The sequence below is a fragment of the Lytechinus variegatus genome, chromosome 3 (assembly GCF_018143015.1).
Source record: "Lytechinus variegatus isolate NC3 chromosome 3, Lvar_3.0, whole genome shotgun sequence".
Classification (NCBI taxonomy): domain Eukaryota; kingdom Metazoa; phylum Echinodermata; class Echinoidea; order Temnopleuroida; family Toxopneustidae; genus Lytechinus; species Lytechinus variegatus.
In genome coordinates, this window is record NC_054742.1 from 50,834,179 (window position 1) to 50,844,993 (window position 10,815).

The window sequence follows — 10,815 nt, forward strand, 5'->3', positions numbered from 1 at the left end:
CCAAATCGTAAACAAGAGGAAAGATGAACTATGAATACTTTTCAGCATCCTCCTTTTGTGCAGACGATATCTGGCGCGTCTCAACTCAGAGTGTGCAGTCGCTCAGTGAAGTGATGCAAATATGCTCGAGGTGGGGTGGAGAAAAAAAAGTGCGCAACCACAGCGAGGGGAAAAGAGAGGAGTACATCATCTTTGACTATGGAATAAGTACATCTCTTTGACTATGGAATGAGCAACCACGACACGCCAAGATAGAGAACGTCAAGTGACAGGCCTGCTGGGAATTCCCGTCACCTAACAAATCTGGCAAAAGTTATATTTGAGATGCAAAGCTCGAATGTAACTCTATTTTGTCCTTTTTTGTGTGTGTCTTGCCCCCACTATCTTCCTTTGTTTATCTGTTTATACCATCTACCCCCTCTCTCTCTTTCTCTATATATCTCCACCACATTTCCTATAATAATGTAATGTAAACTTCCCCATCGCCCCCGCCCCCCCCAAAAAAAAAAAATAATTTCGTCTTTTTTCTTTTACCTCCCACTTATATATTTCTTTCATCCTCATATCTCAACATATTGTCTCTATTGATTCATCCCTATATTGTCGCCGCATCTATTAATATTTCTTCAAAGCAAATTTCAAGAATCCTAATGGTTAAGTTTGTTCTCTCGGCTGGATGCCTTTTTCTCTGATAACAAACCTTCTCATCACGATCAGGAAATTGAAATAACCACATGATAGCCAGTGGTATATGGTTAACAAAAATGAAGTCACTTCTAAACTAGCATCTAATTCTCGTCATAAAACGCAAAGAGATCTCAGCTCATTAAACTCAATAAGAAAACATTGATTCTCATCAATATTCATGAAAGATATAATAAATAATGATAGACTCAATCAATAATCGTCTGCGTTATTCGACCGACATCACAACATAGACTAGCAATTATTGCGTTTCCAATCATTCTGTTATCCTGTACACTGATCATCTTTTCACTGTTTTTTTTTGTGATACCCTATTACGAATACCTATAGCTAAATGACCCTAATTGTTCTAATCATGTAACCACGAACATGATTAATGTAAACCCCGAAGAAAATTGTAAATCATTTCAACTGCAAAAAAAAATGATGCGTATGGGCAGAGGCGTCGATCCTGGGGGCAGGAGGGCGATTGCCCCAAATGACCTTGAGAGCTTCGCATGTATATATATATATATATATATATATATATATATACATATATATATATATATATATATATATATAAAGTAGTCTTGGAATAATACTATTAAACTTACAAAATTGTCGATTTTCGGCGGGCTCCGCACTAAAACTTCGGGATATTTTTGGCCATTTTTTCTCATTTTTTTTCCCTCTCCCGCCCATCCGAAAAATGGATCGACGCCCCTGGATATGGGAAAAATGTTGTTTTTATAAATGATTATAGAATTAGGGGAAAAACATCGGCCAGAGTTAATCATGATCATGTACTTGATGTTTTAAAGCAGCTGGGTAATGTTCAGGCAGTTATGAAACTTCTCATGTGCGTCTGGAAGTGAGTCAGTCGAAAATCAATTTCCCCCTTTTACTGTAAAATCTTATTTTACGGATTAGGAAATATAAAAATGAAAAAAATATGAAAATTATGATGTTGAAAAATGTAACAGAATGGACTTTGTATGAATCTACGGACACTCTAAAAAAAAAAGGCCACAGCCCTCCACCAGAACGTCAATAGATGACATGCAATCCCCTTGTGGTGTATTCACTGAACATTATTGACAGGCATCCAAAGTCCCATCTTTTTAAATCATGAATAGAATAAAAATCATTCAAACGCCCATTGTTATTTTTTTATTAAAAAAGTATCAAGTTGGAATCTGCAGAGTATTCTTTCTAAGTCTAGATTCAGAAATACTTTCCACTCGGCAATCGCTCCTTTCAAGCTTCCTTTTATTTTTATTTACAAAATGGTACACACATTCCAGATGTTCGAAGGGTCGAAAGTGGGTTACACATCATTTGAAATAAAGTGCCTCGTAATTTCAAATGTATTCCGTTGTTAGGGAGCAATCAATGAAATTTGACTCTTCTAGGGAAAGTATAAGTCCATCCCATCAATGATTTGATTGAAAGAGGAAAAATAAAAGAAATATCCTAGAAGCATGACCCCGAAATCGGATGTTAAAGATGAAATTTATGACATTAATTTTTTTTTCTTGATTTCACAAAACAGCAACATTTTATGCCCACCACGTTTATGCAAATGAGTGAGTCGGTTACGTCACATGATCGCTATTTTTGTATTCATTATACTACTCACTTTCCTCAAGAAATGTGTACAAACACGATTGACTGCTTATTAATATGTGGATCTACCACTATTGTAAATGGAAAGTAATCAAATAAGACTTTACTTGTTTTCAAATCTACAAGAAACACCGAGTATTAGTATCTAGTATTTGATACTTCATAATGATATATAAGAAATGGTGAATGTATGTCTAACGTCAACCGTCTGCTCACTTGCATATCACTTGCGATGTGTATGTAACCTGATAAATGATAAAACAAGACCTTAAGATGTCACTATTCCATTAACTTTTATAAGATACTATAGTAAACAATATGTTCGGGGGGGTCCTTAAACATTGTACACTATACCTTTATTCCCAGAGGAAACATCATTTGAAAATAGCGATTGTCATACGATAAATAATATGCCACGCAGAAAAACAGGTAAACATGTTCGTGGGTAAAAATGACGTTTTTATGAGATTTCCTTATTGCGCGGTGAAGAAGGTGTCATCGCATCATCATGGAATCTGATACTGCAAAAATATTCCATAGATTCAATGTGCACCATGCATTATATTGGAGTTTGATTTCCTCGATTGCATAGGATGACATTTGAATGAAGGTCACTTAATTAAATCACTCTCAATTCAACGTATTTAAACGTTTCATCGTTGAAGACAAAAATCATTGTGAAAACATTATAAATATTTAATAAAAATATAAAGTACACCCGGGATGGTATCATTTCATGCAAAATGAATATGAGAAAATAAAAATACAATTGACAGACGTGACATTTTCAAGATCGCGGGAGATGCGAAAATAAGTGCGATATTGGGGGGGGGGTTATAAATTAAATCTGTCTTCAATCCATATTTCTCGTTGAATTTCGCCATATGACGATAGTAATTTCAATCATGAAGGGAACATGTTTTGATCATCTTATTTCTTTTTATCTACAGTAAATGATCGGAATTTCCCCTTTAAACAATTCCAGTCTTCTGCGTCACACACACAAATCGATTCTGACCATCATTCATTATGTATGGAATCAAATTAACTCAGAATGAAAATATAATTAGGCGAAACTTCACATTTCAATATAGGTCTTTATGTACATGTGAAAAAAACCTTCTCTCCACAGTGCATGCAAATGAAAATATGGATGCTTTTAGATAACCCATTGGAAAAAAAATCGTAATCCGTATACAGTGGCGTAATGAGCTAAAGAAAAATGAGGGGAAAAACATTGCGCATGGGGAAAATCTCTTAACAGCTACACAAATTAATGTTGAGCTTTTTGATACACAAAACTAATTTAGTTATAAATTCGGATTTAATTAAATTAAATTATAGATTTTGACGTAATACTTAGAAAATGATATCATATTTCAACCCTTTCCTCTCTCTTTTTTCTCGGTCGCATTTTTTTTTTGGTGGTGGGTGGGTGGGATGGGTCCATGCTCCCAAGCCCCTTCCCCGTACGCCTGTATCCGTACACACATTTTCCAAGCTTGGATTGCACTTTTTATAGAAGCTATTTCAGAGGTACACTGTATTTTTACGTTCCATTGAACACGTTTGCAAATAACAATAACTTTAAAGGATGAATCCGTTCGTTTATGGTAAGTGTATCCCATGGCAACGGCGTCAATCTTTAAATGGTTTCAAAACCACTGTTTAATGCTTAGTGAAACACGAATTAGCGAAAGCCATTATGTCTATGATACACTTATCGCATTCTCAATAAACACTTCTTGAATGATAACATTAAGTATTGCGTATTATGTGATGGCCTGTTATCTCTTCACCATTAATAACCAGTCAGTGGCGTCGATCCATTTTTCAGATGGGGGGGGGGGCAAAATCATGAATCAACGTTCCAAAGGCGCTCGATCACACAAAAGGAACAAACTCACCCAAACACACATAGGTATATATATATATATATATATATATATTGTGACTTATGAGAAAGAGACACATATCTCACCAACAAGTTAATGCGAGCGAGAAGCGCGAGCTGATTTTTTTTTAGTATACTGACATGAAAACAGGAAAAAGGTACCTGTTTAGGACTTTGTAGTAACTCATGAGGATAGATACATGTATCTCACTACACAGATAATGCGAGTGCCGAGAGCGAGCTTAAATTTCTTTACATTCGGACCTGAAAGCTTGATATTTTAAGCATTTTTGGTACCAATGATTAAGATGGGTATCTAAAAGAACAATAGATGCGAGCGTGAACAATTTTGATATTTCGATCTGAAAAAAGACAGTTTAATGGACGTTTTTGATAAAGAACAAGATATACATGTATATCCAACAAAAGATTATTGCAAATCGAAGCAGGAGTTTTGTTGAGGTTTAGAACTGAAAACAGGATATCATATTCACCTATTTAATCATGAAAAGTATGGGTTTTTGCTACATAAATGATGCGAGCGCAAAGCGCGAGCTGAAAATTTTTATATTCCAATCTAAAAAGTGGATATTTTGAGCACAATTTCAAATAAAGAACGAGTTGATATCTCAAGCTCGCTTGCTGATATCTGTGTAACATTACAATCTTATTTTATTTTTACACAACAGCGGAATTATTGGGGGGGCCAGAACGATATGTTTGCCCCCCCAATATTTTCATTGGTGGGGCGATCGCCCCCCTGCCCCCCCCCCCAGAATCGACGCCTCTGTAACCATTTATTTATTGAATATTTTATTGTTTAAAAATACATTTTGATGTATAATTGAAGACAAATTTCTGCATTTGGCTCAATATAGGTTTTCGTTTCATAGTTTTTTTTTAAAGTATTATTCTACATTCTGATATTATAATGTCAATGCTACCGAGGAACTGATGTCACCTCTTTAAAGAAAGTCACAATTAACCCCACCCCCCAAAAAAAAAAAAATGATGATGAAGAAGTAGTTTTGACTTTTAAATTGAAGTGTTTGGGGTTTTGATGCAAGATCATGAAGATCAAGTTTTTGTTTTTGGTGAAGTTGGACCTCAGCTTAACTGCTTACTGAAGATTCGCCGAGAAGTATATTCTATAGTCAGCTGTTGATGTAAGACCATATATGTTTATGATAAAGAGTCGAATGTAGAAGCATTGTGGTCTAGTGGATATATCTCTGAATTAGAGAACAAGATTCGGGGTTCGAATCCCGATGTGGAACTTATGGATGTACTTGGCAAGTCACTAATTTACAATGCTCACTCGACCCATGTGAGTTAATGGACATCCAGCAGAAATTAATTCCTTGATTGCGGGAGCGCCGTATATCAGCAGGTGTTGTTAAAACAGAGTTTCATATCTGGCAGACAGGAGCACTATGAAAGAAGATATAGAACCAACTATTTTTGTTATAATTATCATTAGCAAATGGAAGTTGTAAACATAATTTCACTTTATAAATGAAAGCTTACCTGTGCTGTATGAACCACCATAATCATCAGTATTAGATTGGTGATGATCTTGTTTGATGAACATGACTGCTGGCTCATCAGCCCAGTCTAGAAGATGTGCTTGAGGTTTGGTGTTAAGTGTCTCTCCCATACTGGCTTCTTTTCACTTATTTTACACCGACTATTTTTAGTATTACTCTGTGAGAAAGGCAAATGAATGTTTAGTATATTCTTTAAAGGCAGAATTATATATTGAATTTCTATCATTACCATTGTGGGGGCTATAATAGCAATCTTTATTCTCATCTTTAAAATAATTAATATGGTCATTCCCATCATCATTATAAGTTCTTCTTGTCGTTGATGTTTATTGTGATTATTATCATTTCCCACAATTATTATCATTACTATCATCATCATCATCATCATCAATAGTATTGTTATTAGTAAATTCTTATTTTCCCTATAATAGTTTTATCATTATTAAGGAAGTAGTAGTAGTAGTAGTAGTAGTAGTAGTATAGTAGTAGTAGAAGTAGTAGTAGTAGTAGTAGTAGTAGTAGTAGTAGTAGAAGTAGTAGTAGTAGTAGTAGTAGTAGTAGTAGTAGTAGTAGTAGTAGTAGTAGTAGTAGTAGTAGTAGTAGTAGTAGTAGTAGTAGTAGTAGTAGTAGTAGTAGTAGAAGTAGTAGTAATAGAAGTATTTATAAATCACCTTTATTTGATAATCAAATAGAGCATGTACAATAAACCCAGGTTCTTTACCAGTGATGGGACAAACACCCCTTCATTGGCAATAGGAAGGGATGTACATGCATATTATAATATTGATAAGCAAATATAATTCATAAGTTACAATGCATGAGGCATGGTTTACTCTACATAAAAACGCGACTAAATGGAAGTATATGCGGATAGAGGCAGATGAAAGAGAAAGGTGACATATAAATGAAAGCGAGATGGAGAGAGAGGTCAGATAGTAGTTACAAGAGGTACTATACTTTTGTGATATAGGCATCGCCACAAAATATAGGATTATTCATACTAATATAAACTTATTGTGAGATATATTTCCATTATGTTAATAAGTTAATTATGATATTTTGAAGTATATGAGATACCAATAAATATGATAACTGTAATAAGCATTATCTACATGTCATTCAAGTTGTTTCCCTAGTTAACATTTCAAAGTTACTCATAATAATAATAGTAGTAGCATAATATACAGATAGTTAATTATTTTGATTATAAATATAGTTTGAATGGATCACAGTCTATGTATGTTATAAATAAACGATAAGTTTGTCAGTATACATGTATAACTATAATTGTACAGTTCGAATTGCATGATTGTTTAATAGTAGTAGTAGTAGTAATAGTAGTAGTAGTAGTAGTAGTGATAGTAGTAGTAGTAGTAGTAGTAATAGTAATAGTAGTAGTAGTAGTATAGTAGTAGTAGTGGTAGTGGTAGTGGTGGTGGTGGTGGTGGTGGTAGTAAGTATAGATAATCAATTTAAATAGAAACCAAGCACTTTAAAGGTCAAGTCCACCTCAGAAAAATGTTGATTTGAATCAATAGAGAAAAATCAGACAAGCACAATGCTGAAAATTTCATCAACATCGGATGTAAAATAAGAAAGTTATGACATTTCAAAGTTTTGCTTATTTTCAACAAAATAGTTATAAATTATGAACGAGCCAGTTACATCCAAATGAGAGAGTCGATGATGTCACTCACTCACTATTTCTTTTGTTTTTTATTGTTTGAATTATACAATATTTCCATTTTTACGAATTTGACAGTGAGCACCTTCTTGCCTGAAGCACAAAATGTTAAAATAATGGAATTCCACGTGTTTAGGGAGGAATGAAACTTCATTTTACATGACAATGACGAGAAAATCAAAATATTTCATATTTCATATAATAAAATACAAAAGAAATAGTGAGTGAGTGATGTCATCAACTCTCTCATTTGGATGTAACTGGCTCGTTCAGTAACTATTTTGTTGAAAATAAGCGAAACTTTAAAATGCCATGACTTTTTTATTTTACACCCGATTTTGATGAAATTTTCAGTGTTGTGCTTGTTGAATTTTTCTCTTTTTATTCAAATCAAGTTTTTGTTGGGGTGGACTTGTCCTTTAAACATTGATAAACGTCACCAAATAATCTTCTTTAGGATTATACACTCTCGTACGTTTGCTTTTATTTGGTCGCCTATCTTAGACGCTTCCACAATTAATTCGTTGGTTTCACTGATAAGTATGTGACTATATGGGGCCTGGTAATTGAATAAGTTCTACACATACAAATGATTACATTAATTAAGAGTCTGGTACCGCTCAATATATTTATCATCATGACAAATACACAAACGTCATGCTGCTGTAGCCTGTACCGAGCACTGTGTATTTCACTGTCAAAACAGTACACAATAATGACAAATACTACCACTATGTTTCGAATGATTAAGTGCAAGCAGTCTATAAAGGTATCCTACCCTCATCTGTCTGACACTTCATGACATATACCACTATGATGGCGCCTCCTGGTGTATCTCTACAACTTTGGGCCTTTTCTAGTCACTGGAAGTAAGATGCGTAATAAAAAGTAGTTTCATGGGAGCTGCCATGTTGAAAACAACACATGACCAGAGCACGTTATTATTGTTAACCTTCTTTAAATACTTGCACTCGTAGTGTATTCAATTTGCATTATCTTGCCTATTGAATATATGCATTGAACCGAGCGCATAATCAAACAACTACTGAACAGAATAAGGTATTATCCTCCCCCGGATCCTCCCATCGTATTTATTTTATGCGAATAAAAAAATTAAGTTCTAAATGGTATTTTGACAAGTCTCTTAGATACTGTTACGTTATATTTGGATTTACAAAAATATACTAATGGTTTTGACAATACTATTCATCCAGTTACTTTATGTCAGGGGACGCGGTACGGTTTTGAAAAAGGCGCGAGTCGGGGGCTGATATACATGTATAACGTCTTGGGCTGCGCCATGCGAAAGACACAACCAGATCAAAAAAAAATTGTACGTTTTAGTACATTTTTGCTAAAACAAGTGAGGGGGGCTTAGACTCTCCTGCTCAGGTCAGTGGGCCCCTGTATATTGTCTTTGGAGAATATAACGAATTATAAATAATAAGTGACTCAGAAGCAAAAAAACATACTTCAAGAATTGATGTTTTCATAAAAGTGGAAAAGAACGAGATGCATGAAGGTGTATAAGTGAATTAAAAGTGTTTGATTTTTGTTATTATTATCATTATGGGATTTGAGGTCCTTTGTATATTGCATGATTTTAATCTTGAATGCTCTTTTTTCTCGATTGTCTTGCTCAATATAATATTTCAAAGGTAAAACAACATCTAGTCGGAACAATTATTTCCTAGCTTACCTCATCCTTCTCTTCCATCTCTAGAACAATCTCTATATACTTCCTCCCCTATATCTATCGCTCTCTTTTCCTCTCTCTCTCTGTCTCTCTTTTCCCTCATCAGGCAAACCGAACGATGTAAATGATTTAAAGGAAGAATGGACACGTGTCTGTTTCTAGGTCATTCCTTACTCTCTATATTCTACCGAAACAACCTTCAAGACAGTCATTTCTTGCTAAGAAACAAGAAGAAGTGTGATTTCTCTTCGTGTTCTCTCAGGCTACAAGAGGTCATCATGATTATTACTACCTTCATAAGAATAAATGGAATACTTCTATTTCATTAGCGAATTATAATCCAGCGAAGGACTGTCAATTGATTTCATTCTTCTGTCTTGCTATGACTTACGCTTGATGTTGGTTATTAAAGTGAACATCTCCCGCCTATCTAGTTGTAATGCGTGTATTGTTTATTCTACATTTTTATTATCATTTTTATCATCAATGCTATTGATAACAATATTATGCAAATCATTGCATGAATACCTACAAGACTAAATTTTCTACTAATTTTACACATGTCGCCTATTCAATTTATGCTAAAATTACATTTTATTTCACATGTGTTGTATTATATTTAGCAAACTAATACACTTTGTACATGATATATATATAAAAAAAATCATCACGTCACTCAAGTAATCAGCAAATTGTATTAATTTGCACATTTCACAATAATCTTCGTTGTTCCAGGCAGTAGCGGCACCACCCTCAATCTCAGTTTCATTATCACTTATATTATCATAATCATCATTATTATCTGAAGTATATCTTCAAATCGTCCCTCAAACATTCACTTATTTCAGCAGTAATTAGTTTAATTGGATGAGCCTATGCCTACAGTGGCGTAAAGCGGGGGGGGGGGGCAAGTGGCGCCACTTTCAAGGGAGCGCAAATAAAGAAAATGAGAACAAAATTAAGATAAAAGGCAAAGGTGCAGAAAAGGAATACCACTGACGGTGATTAACCCTATCTAGGCCGGGGTATGTTGGGAGTTCATATGGGGGGAGGAGATCTCGGCCGCTGATCGCGCCGAAAATCGACATGCAGGTTGTCTAGAACATAATCTACAAAATTGTATAGTAATTTATTTCATGCAAATTGCATTCAGTGATTATGCTAATTTATGCACACTTAGTAAGCAAATCATACTTTTTCCTCTTTCTCTGCAAATAAAGCTCCAAATGTTCTAATGTTTGGTATGAAAACTCTTTGTGGTGTTCTTAGCAAGTGTACATGAAAAAAATTGCGATATCAGATCAATTTCTTATGATTTTTTTTTTTTTTTGCTGTTTCTTATGTATTTCTTTGTTATTTTGACCTTTTGTGTTTCATTTTTTCTAATGAAATTTGTTTGGGACTCTTCTGAGATCATAAACAGCATAAATAAATACATTTAGGCCAGAAAAAATATTGCGCGAATCGTTGAGCGGGCGCCGTTTGTTCTTGTCACTCCACTGTGCGCCTATGAAAGTTTTTAACATAAATATGGCGCAATATAAATGATGTGGATCAGCATCATCATGATTTATGAATACTAAACATTAACATCAATATTGTAGTTTAATCTTCTTTAAATTTATCATCATCAAAATCCTCATCATTATCACCAACATCTTTACCTCATTCATAATATCAT